The sequence below is a fragment of the Oxyura jamaicensis genome, chromosome 4 (genome assembly GCF_011077185.1).
Source record: "Oxyura jamaicensis isolate SHBP4307 breed ruddy duck chromosome 4, BPBGC_Ojam_1.0, whole genome shotgun sequence".
Lineage (NCBI taxonomy): Eukaryota > Metazoa > Chordata > Aves > Anseriformes > Anatidae > Oxyura > Oxyura jamaicensis.
In genome coordinates, this window is record NC_048896.1 from 41,362,952 (window position 1) to 41,378,060 (window position 15,109).

Below are 15,109 nucleotides of genomic sequence, written 5' to 3' on the forward strand. Positions count from 1 at the left end.
GAAAGAAATAGCCTCCGGGTTTGCTATCAATAATACCTCCATAACGAGACAAAACCAACCAAACAAAAAATAGTGTGCAACAAAAAGAAAAAAACATGTTTTCTACCATGTCCCCCTCATTACTTTAGATTTCTTTTCTTTGCTCTTATTTCTGTTCTTTCATAGCCTTGCAGAGAGATCTGGACAGGTCGGAGAACTGGGCGATCATGAACCTCATTAAGTTTAACAAAAGCAAGTGCCAGGTCCTGCACCTGGGACGAGGCAACCCTGGCCATACATACAGACCGGGCGACGAGATGCTGGAGTGCAGCCCCGCAGAGAGTGATCTGGGGGTCGTGGTTGACAGCAAGTTGACTGTGAGCCAGCAGTGTGCCCTGGCAGCCAGGAGGGCCAACCATATCCTGGGGTGCATCAAGCACGGCATCGCTAGTCCGTTGAGGGAAGTGATTGTCCTGCTCTACTCTGAGCTGGTGCGGCCTCACCTTGAGTACTGTGTGCAGCTCTGGGCACCACAATACAAAAAGGACATTCAACTGTTGGAGAGTGTCCAGAGGAGGGAGACGAAGATGGTGAAGGGCCTGGAGGGGTTGATGTATGAAGAGCGGCTGAGGTCACTGGGCCTGTTCAGCCTAGAGAAGTGGAGGCTGAGGGGGGACCTCATCATAGTCTACAACTTCCTCGTGAGGGGGAGTGGAGAGGCGGGTGACCTATTCTCCATAAACACCAGTGATAGGACCCACGGGAATGGGGTGAAGCTGAGCAGGGGAAGTTCAGACTAGATATCAGGAGATTTTTTACTGAGAGGGTGGTTGTGCACTGGAACAGGCTCCCCAGTGAAGTAGTCACTGCACCAAGCCTGTCTGAATTTAAGAAACATTTGGACTGTGCACTAAGTTACATGGTCTAAATTTTTGGGTAGACCTGCGCGGTGCAAGGAGTTGGACTTGATGATCCTTATGGGTCCCTTCCAACTCAGAATATTCTACGATTCTATGATTCTATGTGTGTAACACTGTCAGCATAAGGACAGCTGTTGCTATGTGCAGTCTATTAAATTTCCTAGTAATTTCTATAGCATATGTACAGAAATTGTAACTACAGTTCAATGACATTGTTGTCTGATGTGCAGTAACACAGTAAATTGTGAATCCAACATAATGAAGTCCATTTAGGTTCATAGATGTTACCATGCAGACCTGTATCACAGTATTTTGGTTTGCATTTTCAGATAGCTTCTCTTTTTCTGACCGCATTATTTTACTTTCTATTTTCAGAGTTAGCTAATAGCATAAATCTTTTTGCATGAATGGCTCTGCACCTAACTTCTTCATGCAGAGAATGTTCCCATATGACCAGTAAGGATGTTGTGAATGCTCAAGGTTAAATGGGACTTGAGGGGAAACGTGAGAAGTGCATGTAAATCCTTAAATGTTCCTGACTACACAGAAAACACATCCACCTGAACAAGTCCTGGGGGCCACCAATAGGTGAGGGCTGACAAAATTTTAAGAAATCACCCTGTCTTCATTCTTCCCCATGCACCTGCTTATGAATTTTCTCTGATGGAACACAAGGAAGTTTGTGGGCTATAAGTAGTGGAATATCTACCCTGTGTTTTATACTATTTTTGATCTGCACTTGGTATCAGCTGGAATTTCCTAGAAGAATCTATTTGGTGTGTACTACATCAAAGATTATCCAGGACAGGCACCTCAGGTGAGAAGCTCTGCACTGTAAATTAAGCCCTGTGCTTACCTCCCATTATCGTGTTTGTAAGGACAAGCCCTGATAAAATTCCTAACATTGCCACAGATCAAAGCTGAACAGGAATCACACATTTCACAGAGCCTAAATACCATGTAAGGCTTCCAGTGGTGCTAGAGAATAAATGACAGCCATTGGAAACAACACATGAAAGCAGCTTTGTAACATCCCTGAAAAGCTGACTTGTTGATACAGCCATTTTAAACCAATTTTAGCAGTTACTTTTCCAACTTCTAATAATGTAAATGGAATTGCACCGTAACAGCTAAAGACTGATCATGTATTAGACATACACCAAGTGATGCTTCAGGGGAATTCCCTGGTTTTCATGTGGTTTCACCTATAAAATCATTTGTTGGACCAAGATATTAACTCTCCATTCTGGTTGCTGCTAACAACAGGGTAGTAAGTTTCAAATATTAGTCTATGTTCATATGTCAACTTTACGTTTCTATCTAGTAATCCGATTTCCTTTTTTTACACTGCCACATAGCTGAAGGCCAAGGTTGCTAAACTAACGTATGTCTACACATGCATTGTCATTTGCTCCGCAGCTAAGCAGTTCCAAGATGACGTCGGTGGGGTGTGGAAAAAAAAAAGAGAATTGCACTTTTTTATTGTAAAGGAAGAATAGCATGCCTGATTTTATACAACCATCATCATTATTTATCATGTATGCAGATTCAAGGAAGTATACATTCATTTACAGACAAGAAAGAAAAGAGAGCTTGTACTGCAAAATTTTAAAAGATGTAGTCCCAAACATCTACTTTCATTTGGGACCACATGTGGTTTGGGACCACATCTATTTTAATTTCTCTGTATATATCTTTCTTAGAAGGGCTGGAATCTCTCTGTTAAAAGGCTGGTGCCCCAGCAGAGTGTACTTAATATGGATTTCACTGGCATGACACACACGCATAACATAGAGAGTTTGATTTTACTTTATGTGTAAAGAAACAGGAAGTCTCTGGCAAAAAAAGTCATTAGGTATTTTTATTGGATTTGTATTTTAATATATTTTATTTCAGAGTAAGATTATACTTCAATGGGAATGAAATAAGACATGAAAACAGATTTTTCAAATAAACTGGAATTAAAAGGCAAGAGTATTCATATCACATTGGAAGATCAAGATTACTGGCTTTAGACTGCAAAATACCTGAATCAATCAGTTATCCTATCAAGCAGGATAAATTAAATTTGTCTGAAAGAAACATTCCCCCCTGCCATGTTTTGGAAAAAAAAAAAAAAAAAAAAAAAAAGTAAATAACTAAATACAGAGTGCTAAACCACTAGTGAAACCAGAGTTTTTACTCTCAAAAAGGTGTTTCAGAGATGCCAGAAGTGGGTTGCTGTAATTTTACATATAATATTTTAAATTACTGTGGTGATGCATGCTTATATAAAATGCTAAAGTTTTAGAGGAAGGAACAGACGTTTCTGCTTGTAACTGAGCTGCCAGAAGCTCCTTTGTGGGCTTCATCCTTCGGCACCAGCACCCTTGCAAGTGCCCAGTTGGGAGGAGGAGGGATGTACCGGTTCCCAGCGCCCTCACAGGCTGCTGAGGCTCTTTGGGGCAGAGTGCAAGGTCAGCACAAGCAGTCTATGACAAGGACTAATGTCCAAGGCAAAGCAGGAGCAGTTCGCATGCTATATGAAACCCAAATCAAGGGAACCACTTCCATCAGTGTTACCTCCTGTCAGCCATTAGCGAACAAGACATTTCTTGCTCTTCAATAATGCCACTAACACCATCTCCTGATCTTTGAGATGATTTGTTGTAGGCACAGAGTTTTCACATCTTCCTCCCTCTTGTGCAGGAGGATTTCTAAATATTTGTTTCAGAGGCTGGATGGTCTAAAGGTAACAGACCTTTGAATTGTACATGGCATGAAACATTTTAGGCCACATGTAGTGGACTCATGGCTCTGGATCAGCCTCTGAACAGTGATTTCTCTGCTCGTGACACTGTCATCCAAACTCCCTGATTGTGCAGCCTTCCACCATCCAGCATCACTGCTTGTGTGCCAAGAACATAGAAACAAGAGAGTGAATAAGCAAGTCATTCAAAATCACTGTGGGAACTTTGGTTTTGATTTAAAATGTGCATCCTTAAAATTTGCAACCTATTAGCTCTATTTACACGCTAGTTTCAAATCAGTGTTGACTCATCATTAATTGCATGTCAATAATTCATGCAGAAGCATTGTCTGCGTTTCTTAAAGGAAAGACAGGACCACATGAAGGCAGATCAGAAATGGGTTTCAAAACCACAAGCACTAACTTACCACACTCTCCACAGCCACAGTTAGGCACACAATGTGAGAACAAACTCTGAGCCTAAAACCAGGCTCTAAATTAGAAAATCTGCTGGCACTACAGTTTTATCTTTGCTCTCCAGAACAAACTCCACAGCCAAATGGAGGTTAAAGGCACACAGTCAATGAAAACATTATTTGGTTCTTAAAAAATTATATTTTCTTTTTGCAAATATTTCCTTCACTTATGCAAAAGGCTGTACTTTTCTACTCTTCTTGCCCTACTGCGTCTGCAGCCAGGCAGCCAAACAATAGCACCAACAGAGATGTGAGCTTCCTTTTTTAAAAACTTTTTTTTTTTTTTTTTTTTTTTTTTTTTTTTTTTTTTTAAGACAGCTGGGCTTTGGGCTTGTTTTGGGTTTTTGACAGTGAAGGCACACAAGGCAAATCAAAACCCAGCGCACAAAAGAAAACCAACCCAGACGTCCTGCGCCAGCTTAGAGGAATTAAGGAAAAAAAAAAAAAGAACAGAATAGAAAAAAGTGTTTTCTAAACTGCTTCTTTTGAGCTTTTATCTAGATTTAACAGATACATTAATTCAATTGATGTGCAGTTTAGCCAGCCAGCAACACATGAATACCTTCCACAAATGGTAGGATTTGCCTTCTCCCCCCCCGCCCCCCCCCCGCCCCCCCCCAGAGACGTTACCACAGATGTGAGCTTTTTCCTTCTGCTCTTTTCCTTCTACCCATCCCCCTCTGTGTAATATTTTAGCAAATAATGAAATGTGCCACATTGCTCAGAGCAACCAGGCACACTAACACTGAAGTGAGGCTGCTGCTGACTCTACACGGTTTTGTTACTGCTGTTTCTTTCTTAACTGTGCCAGTTTTTAATACAATTTTCTTTGCTTTTTCATTCTTCGCTAGGAAAATACTAATATGCTAATGACTTTCAAATGAGCATCCAAGAGCATGCTGTCTTAATTCTTTTTAAAAGTGTGATAAACAGATTTCTTTACCTGTGACTGGCATGGTATCTGAGCATAGGCACAGAAAGAAGCAAAACTGTTCCTTAGGAAGAAAGGATATAGGTAGGTAAATTCTTATCAAAAGTAACTAATGGAATGAATGCAAAAATAAAGTGAAAGAAAAGGAGAAGACAATAGTGGAAGGAAAATCTGACATTTAAACCTAGGCTCCTGGCTGGTGCCCATGGCAACTCCACTGACAAGTTGGTAAAAACTATTCTCTCCTTTGACTGCTTTCAAGGATAATCCTTGCTTCTTTTTCCTGGGAACCATGACAGATTTTCTCTCTTTAGGGACAGTGCAGGAGTTTCTTTTATAATGGCTCTAATAAATAATGGAGTGTTAATGTCCTTTAGGACAACTAGCTGTAAAAGTTCATCTCTTTAGGACACATTTTCACACTTAGATACAAGTGAGGCATTATGCGGTAAGAAATACAGGTATCTTCAAATACTTTATGTCAAACATTTATGCAATTGTAAACATTCAAACTAGAATCCAGCATTAAAAAAATCATTTAAAGGAAACCAACTTGAATTGCTTCAATGAGCTCAGCATGTGGCATTCATGGTTTCTAAATTTAAATAAGGTTTCCATCTGCTCTGTTCATGAATCTCAGTGAAAACTATTAGAGAGGGAGAAAGCAAGCATACACATACTTGTGCAAGGTTATGCTTTACTTGTGGGATACTTCTGAAGCACACACAGGTTGCTGAGCATGCTGGTGCTTTATTACAGACTTGTAGGCACAAGAAGTTGAGAGACAAGACCGTAGCAGAGCACATCTCTACATCTGGACCTAGCAGTGCCCCAGCATCACAAAGCTTCCCTCAGGCCTGCCTTGCACAACCTGTGAGGCCATGTTTCAGCTGCATGGTCCCCTGCACAGAGGTTGCTGAAAGGGTGTCTTCCTCTCAAAGTGAGAGGAAGTGATTTTCTGCAAAAATCATGAGACTTAGAAGCTAGAGGAGCAGTGTTAACAAAACAGTAAATGTCTATCAGCGATATACCTGGGCCACAAAAAAAGGAAAACTGGGTCTTTAGTTCTTCCAAATGAAGAGGCAACTGGGTTCTGGTGTTTAACTTCAGACTCAGCTTCTGAATTTGTTCATGAATAAAGCGCTACTTGCAGTGCTCATTGAACAGACTATCTTCCACTATTTGGAAAAAAAAAAATCATTAAATTAAATGCATCAACCCAGTCAGAATGCCTTTAAATAGTATCATTATAACAGTTTCTGCAGGAAAACCTAACTCCCTGGGCCCCTTCCTGAATACGGTACACGGTACCCTTAGAAATAAGAGGAATCGGGCTCTCAGGACAAGAATGGAATCAGGTGTAGGAACAAAGGATCTCTCACAGAGGCCGGTAGCTATTTTCCTCACTGAAATAAGACCCCAAAACATTACATTTTCACAAACTCTTACCATATTAGGCAGAAAGAGAAGTAGTCCACAAATCTACACAGCCTTGTGCTACTGAGTGAAAGTCAGTAATGATACAATGCACTCAGAAGCCCCAAGGAGCATCGAAGAGGAAAAATAAAATGGAAATCAGTCATAATTTGTGTATGTTTAAAGAAAGTCATAAGGCTTTATACTGGTTTTAGACTACAGGTTTTTAATACAGTTAAGAGCCTTTTGGAAAATGGGCACAGCACAAATGTGGTGGTATTCTGTCATGTAGAAAACAATCATGACTATCAGGTGTACTGGGTCTGGCTGGGATGTTAACTTTCCCTGCAGCAGCCCATACAGTGCTGTGCTCTGCACTTGTAGCTAGAACAGCAGTGGTATCACACTAGTGTTGCGTCTGCTGCTGAGAAGTACTGGCACAGCATCAGGACTTTCTCTAACCCTCCTAGGGGGTGGGCAAAAAAGTGAGAAAGAAACTTCACCAGGGCAGCTGACCTAAACCAACCAAAGGGATATTCCATACCATATGATGTCACTCTCAGCAATAAAAGGGGGAAAAAGGAAGAAGAGGGGAGGGGTGGGCTCTCATTGCGAAAACGTCTGTCCTCCTCCTGAACCACGGCTACATGCGTTGAGGCACTGCTTCAAGGATGTGGTCAAGCATCACTCATTTGTGGGAAGTAGAGCGTAATTTCTTTCCTCTGCACTTCCACATAGCCTTTACTTGTTTTGTTTTGTTATTCCCTTTCCCCCTCCCTCTTCCCCTTTTCCTTTTTTCCCTTTAGTTGAATTGTTTAATTAATAATAATATTTCCTTAATATTTTTTTTTTTCTCTTTAAATTATCCTTATCTCAGCCCGTGAGTTGTTCTTTCCTTTACTTCTTCCCCTCCTCATCTGAGGAGGGGGAGTGAGAGAGCGGTTGTGGTGTTCAGCTGCCTAGCATGGTAGAACCACCACATCAGGACATAGAGGAGCCCAGGAAATCCAGGGTAAAGAGAAGCATGAGAGCAGATGGAACTGGTTGGTAAAAGCAAAGTAATATAGAACCAGCAAGGGAGAAAAATGCTACTGGGAACAGCTCTGTGAAAACCTCCAGTCCTTGATCCATAGTGGTTCAAAAAGCAAGTTTCTTGAAGTGGGGTTAACAAAAACACTTAGGTGTCTTAGTATGCCAAAGCTGTTCCTTTCAAAACCCTTTAAGAATGGTTATGAAATGAGCTAGATTATTGCAGTTTTGTTATGTAAATCAACAATGCACTTCTGCAAAAACTTTTTTTTTCACTTTTTGTCATCAGTAACAGAAACACATGAATATTGCAGGGGAGCGGAAGACACTAAGAGGAATGATTAAAATGATTAAAGGAATGTAGTCATTTCCATATGAAGGAAGATTAACAAGTTATGGGGCTGGTCTCTACGCTCTGTTTGTACAACACTCACTGCAGTGTAACAAAAACGACAATAATAATGAGTTGCAGGAAGAGGAGATCAGTACTGCTCTGATTAAAGAGGACACATCTTAGGGAAGCTGTGAAACCAGATCACAAAGTGTTGTGTAGATAAACTGTGCATTTTTATAGGCTTCCTTACAAGATAAGATCAAGGAGGATGTTTAAAGGCAAAAAATGTAAAACTGATGCAATGAACTGCAGAATGAACGAACCCATTGCCACTAGCAGTGAAGGGTTCAATGAGGTTTGAAAAGATGTACCCTTTTATGCAACCATAAAGTCCATACATCTTTCTAAAATCAATAATAAAACCCTTCCTAAACACAACTATAAAATACTACAGATAGGTTGAAGAGGGAGTACCTAAAGAAGGAAGTCAAGCATTAGCCTCATTTTCACTTGCAGGCATTTCCATGTAGATCAAGATGATAACAACTCGTGCTCAAAGTCAGGCAAAAACCCAAGCAGCTTGTACAAATTGAGGATTAACCACAGATTAACCAAGAGAAGCCTCCAATGTGGTTTGTCCATTGTCCACACTGTCACCATACTGTAACTCTAATACTGCACTTGAATTGTCTGGTAAGATTTTCATCTCTCCAAATCTATGGCTGCTCTGCTGACAGAATTACTTGACAAGATGGAGCCCAGATTCATTTTTTTCTAAAGGGATTTCAAAAATAATTTAGTAAATGGCAACAGGACTGAGAAAATGTGTTTGCTTTTAAAGCAGAAAGGAAAGAGGTTTGGCAAGGATGGAATAAATAGCCTGGAATGAGCAGATGGTATGGTGGTTGTGATGGACCATTAGAAAATGCCTTACTGCAGCTGGAATGCAAGCTAAGCGCGTCTCAGCATTCCTGCCTCTTAATAGAATACATCCAACTACTGTGCAAAAGCTGTATGCTTTTTCCTTTCAGCCTTTGTTTCCCACCAGTTTAGCCATAACAAATGGCCACACAGTCATAAATTAGTTTGGAAATTTCCGTAATATTTAATTTAATGACAGTTACTTGCAACTTTTAAAAAAATAAAAAAAAAATAAAAAGAATGCAAACCTTCTGCCTTCTCAAAACCAACTAGTAAAACAGCTGATGAGTGCCATTTTCAACCAATTTTCTGCAGCCATGAGGGCTTGAAACTTTTGTTTCTATATGGATGTTGAGACTCATTATTCAACTGCTCAAGTACAGAAACTGACACTTGAAGAAAAATGTCAAATACAGCAGCAATCACAAATTAAAAAAGATACGAGTTCTAATCACAGAGATTGGCATCACTGTACTGGAGTGCTAAAATATGCTTGTATTACAGCCTGTTCTGGTGGTGAGAGCATTTGTCTGAGAATGATAAGCTCTATTTGTGGCTTTCAGCAGTGTCTTTTGGTGCAATTATATATATATATTAAAAAAAAAAAAAAAAAAAAAAGCCTTTAGAACCATTTACCACTTGTATTTAGAGAAAAAGCATTGAGTTTATGAATCTGTATAATGCCTAGGAAAATTGGTCCCCAATTTCAGCTGGGCTGTATGTATAACTTCATTACAAATAAGAGCAAGCAAGAAACTCCAGTGACCCGTTTTTAACTTCTTGTCATAATTGGAAGTCTCAGGTAATCTTTTGTTGTGGTTTAACCCGGCCGGCAGCTAAACACCACACAGCCGTTCGCTCCCCCTCCCCCCTCCCTCTCTGGGATGGGGGAGAGAAATGGGAAAGTGAAGCCTGTGAGTCGAGATAAAGACAGTTTATTAAAATAGAAAATAATAATGATAATAATAATAATATGTACAAACAAGTGATGCACAATGCAATTGCTCACCACCCACTGACCGATGCCCAGCCCAACCCCGAGCAGCCGGCCCCCCACCCCGGCTAGCCACCCCTATATATTGTTTAGCATGATGTCAGATGGTATGGAATACCCCTTTGGCCAGTTTGGGTCAGCTGTCCTGGGTCTGTCCCCTCCCAGCTCTTGCTGCACCCCCAGCCTGCCCGCTGGCAGGACAGAGCGAGGAGCTGAAAAGTCCTTGGCTTAGTATAAGCAGTGCTCTGCAGCAATTAAAACATCAGCATGTTATCAGCACTCTTCTCCTCCTAATCCAAAACATAGCACCCTACCAGCTACTAGGAGGGAAAATAACTGTCCTAACTGAAACCAGGACATCTTTGCCAAGGTCCCAGCTACAGCAGAGAGCGAGGGTTCAGAAATCTTAGCAATAGCTAAGATAGTGGTGTGTATAGGTCTTAGTGGTGTGTATAGGGAACATGTTTAGGTCCTAATTTACTCTTCCCCTTCCTCTGCTTCTTGGAACTGAACACACACACACACACACACACATCATGGCTCAAAGCTTCAAGTTCACCAGCTCAGTGCTGGGACTGTTACTTCTAGCAAAGACATACTCCAGCCACATCAGGGGCTGCAATTCTCCTAGCTTCTCTATCTTACATTTCTGTAATAATTGGGAAGCAATAAAATCTCATCTAAGCAGAAATACCATTTAAAATATATTTCCTAAAATACACTTTTGAAGACAGATTGAAAGCCTTTTAGTATCAGCCAAGTTGTGTGGGAGGGCGCAACAGGACACTAACAAGGCTCATGGGAAAGGGGGTGGGGGTGAATTTAATATGCAAATGTGGAACACGACATAGATGGGAAAGGGGGAAGAAATCAAGCACAAGTATTACCTTTTAGCCCAAAAGCTTCATATCACATGTATTATTTATGCTATTTGTTCCATAAGGTAATCTGTGGAAAACAAGATGAAGAGTTTCCTGCCTTTCCGAAGATAAACAATTTTCTAAGAGAAAGGAGGGAAGTGCTAATAGCCTTAATGTATATAACTTTAGTACATGATTCTTTAATGTATCACAGTAAAATCATTTCCATTACATGCAACGTGAAGACACTATTTCAGTTATAGCTCTCGACAAACACACACAAAGGTAACACACAAATACCTGCACACCCTTGAGGTAAGCTAACTGATTGAGTATTGAAATGCATCAGTAATTGGGATATGTGTTTAGAGATACCTGAGAGTTACCTGTGAGGGTACTTTCTTTAGGCATTGCATTTGGACTGTAAAAGAGCACATTGTTTCTGCTGTACTAAGCTTAAAGCAGAATACTAAAACTGCTTTAGGATATATTGATTATAGACGCATAGATAGGGAACTGGTTGATCTTTTAACATGCACAAAACTGCTTTCCTAAACCAGTTCTTTGAGAATAATTCCCCTATAACCCACACAAAATCTGAGTTGGTGGCAGAGGTGGAAAATGGCAGGATCAAATACTGCAGAAGACCCCAGAAGCAGACTGTCTTCTACAGCCAGAGGCAGACGAAGTAGACTGCGTATGAGTTCAAAGGAGAAACAGGGAAAAGGGGACTCTTGAAAAAGGGGACTTGTTCTACATGTAAATAACATGTAGAATACACTCCATTTGCTCAGCTTTTTAAAAGTTCGTAATCTATAGATATCTGAGATCTATGACCACAAAGTTATGAGAATTCAGATGTGATGAGAAACCAGAACAATGGTCACTATGCTATGAACTTCCTTCCTTCTGCATTTAGGCTAGATATGGCCTCTACAAAACAAAAACATTGCTTCACACTTGCAGAATAAGGGAAAAGGGAAAATCAGAAAGTAGCAGGAGATGAAAGGAAGTACTCAAGTTTTCAAACCCATACTACAAAAAGTCCTGCTCTTTGCAGTAATGGCAGACTGAAACCTCCAGTCTCAAAGACTGCAGGAAAGCGGCTACTCCTGCTTTGTGCAGAGCCCCAAGCCTCGAAACTTACTGGCCACCAGCCGGCCCTGTGGGAGGCCCCAGGAACAAAATTGCCATCGCTGGGCAGAGGCCCTGCCGGTACCACAGCTGATTAACTTCCTACAACTGCAACCTCACTGACCCCAGAAAGGCATCAAAATGGAAAGAATGAGTGTACTTCAGCCTAGCAGCTTCTTGCAGGGTGTGTGGTACTTGAGTGAACCAGGTTGAGTTACCTCATTTCCAGGCAGATCAGCTCAGGAAGTGACCGTAGGACTCCCACTCTTTCTCCCCCTTCTTCCCTGCAGGTTTCCTTTGCCCTTTGAAAGAGCAAGTGGGGGTTTTGGTTCTCAAGAAACCGTTAATCTGTCAGAAACCTCTGTCAGAATAGTAGCACAATTCCTCTAGCAACTCCTTCCTTACCCAAGGCAGTCAGCCAGTCTATGCTTCTCCCTCCCCAGCAGCAGCACATTTAACTCTTTCTGAGAGCCTTCACCCACTCCATTTCCATTGCCCTGGTGCAGCTCCCTGGCTCTGGCTCCCCTTTTGGGTTATACCTCAGCCTCCTTCCAAATGCTCTACCAGGACAAAATCACGTCTGCATATGAAAGAGAAGGAAGTGGTTTCTGTGTGAGGGTATATAAAATCTACTGTGAACTTTAAAAATGTCAGCAATAGAAGTAAAATTTCCTCTCTGAACAATCAAAAAGCAGTGTAGGTGCAAAGACATGCATCTTTAACAAACCTCAGAATATGCCACAGAAAGTAGTACTAGCTTTTGTTGAGCCTACAGCTCACCCAGTTTTGTGCTAGATGCAGCCTTCCCAAAACACTGCTGCTTTGGCAGCAACGTGTCCTTGGTCCAGCTGATCAGACTTCTTCCCTGTGGACAAAACTGCAAGGAGCTGATATGTGTGAGTTAGTTACAGACTATAAGCAGCTAGCTGGACTCTGTTTAGAGTACAGAAGTACAACGGGATGAAAACACTACTCCCTGCACTCTCATTTCCCTCCAGCCAAGTTGCCTTCAGAACATGGCAGAAGTCATAGGTCATGAATTGGCACACTGTTCTTGCATAACACAATCAGATCCTGTTATTTTATACGTGCCTAGAGTCCTTAGAGGACTATTCTATTCATTGATTTGGAAACAACCCCCCCCCCCCCCTTTTTTTTTTTTTTTCTAAAATCCCACTCAGGACAGACAACTGAACACCTGTGTATGGATCAGCACTGCAGTATCTGCCCTTGCTCACAAGCCCTTGCTCACAATCAGCAATCACCTCTACCACAGCTGAAATACCGCTATTTATAGGAATGTAGACAGCTTGAGCTCAAGGCATTACTCAACAAGTGAGATTAGAAATGAGAAAAAAAATACTTCAATGTTCTCCATGAAATCTTATAATTAGGCAGAAATTGACTCAGCAAAACTCTTTATGCTTGAATGTTTTTGGGACTCTTGGAAACAGAAGCCCTCCGCCTCCTAGGTGGCACAGAGCCGCCTAGCGCTGTTTAGCACTTGCTTCAGTGATGATCCACAGAGCAAAGCTACTGAAATTGCCAACATCATTTCATGAAACACTCTGCACATCTCAAATCACAATCACAAGCCCAAGATGATAGTTCTGAAGTACAGTAGCAGGCAGGACACCTAGCAGAATAACACAGTGCACCTGTAAAAAGAAATACAGCAACAAGCTTTTGCTTTATGTCCGTAGCAGGAACACTGTTCACAAAGCCTGTCGAGGTACTGTCTCAACAAACAAATAAACAAATAGGGGAACACAATAACATACTTTACATGTGACATTTCCAGGCTGTATATAAGTAAATGTTAACTCAAAATGTCTTGGTCTTGGCAACACGTTATCCTATCAGTGGATGATTTGCCTTGTCCTTCCTTTAATGGATGAGCAGGCAGCAACCAGAACCTATTGAGCTCCTATCAGCTGGAACTTCTTTGCAGCTCAGAAGGATATTGAAACCACTATCCACTATGCATGCAGATTTTCTAATAAAATACTCGTCCCTGCTTCCCATGAGCAGGCTATATTAATTAAGTAGATTGGCACTTTGGCTCCTCACTGAAATTTAGTAGCACTTACATTTTTTAGAAATCCGAAGGGCTAATGTGGAAGAGACCAAATTGCATTTCTGTTTTTGTCAGCCATGAAAATGACAACATCCTTCCCAAAACTCTCCAAAGTCTAAGGCTATAGATATAACATTTAATCTTCATCTGTATTGCAGGTTTATACAGCAGTTGGGTAAATGTTCCCTGTAGGCCTCCACAGATTTTTGTTTCAGAACTTATTTATGAGCTGAGAGCTGTGCTTATGGTATTCATATCCCAAAAACTGAAGAAAACATGAGTGATAGGTATAATTTGTTAACAGGACTTAAAGACTATTTGTCTGTTTTCCATTTTCATTTCCCTGCACAGTCATAAATACGTGCAAAACTGATTAAATGACACAGATATTACTATTTCACAACTTGGTCATTTTTATCTCTTGATCAAAATGGCTGTATACATGCCGAATCTTTATGTCTTTTTCTATCATGCTGCCATACTAGTAATTTGCAACATAAATGCTAAAATGGCTATGTCAAAGGAAAGGCATTATTTTTACTGTAAACATAACAGAATTAGGCAAATCTTCATTCCTCATCCTTTTGATAAAATTAGCTCTCTTTGTCATCTGGTGTCCAATTATCCCTGACAGATAAACTGTCTTCCACAGAGAAGATAAAGGCTGATTGAACATCTTCACTTGAGCAACATTTCTCTTTTGGTCCCTCTTGGTGAGATAAAGGTATGAACAGCCACACATTTTCCTCTGTCTTACACAGGAAGCTTCCCATCTGTCTATAAACAAGGGATCATTTTTATTGCTTATGAAATATCCTAGGGAACAGAAAATACCACTGCCAGTTTCTGCCCCAGGAAGTATTATGTTTGATTTTAATTATATTTCTAGATCTTTTTTAGGACTAATGCATTTCTAATTATCAGTGCAAACTGAAGGTACCAGGAAGTAATGTCCCCTTGACATCCTAAGGGCAGCAAAACAGCTAAGTTAAACACGTTGCTCCCCACTTCCACACACACATCTCATGATATTGATTACTGCCAACGGAAAGATAACAGATTTTATAAACCTCTCATAGGTGCTGGGGCAGCAAGCAGTCAGACTGAGAAATGGTGCCCAAGAAGATGCTTTATTGGAGGTCCCACTGGAGCATTCTGTAATGGAAGAGAAGCATGTAATGATCGGAGACACTCCAAAGCTCCTGCAGAAACCTACTGCAAACCCTCTGGACTACCTGACCCCCAAATTAGCACTATAAAAGTACAAAAAAATACCCCAAACATTGGACAGTGAATGCACACTGCGTGAG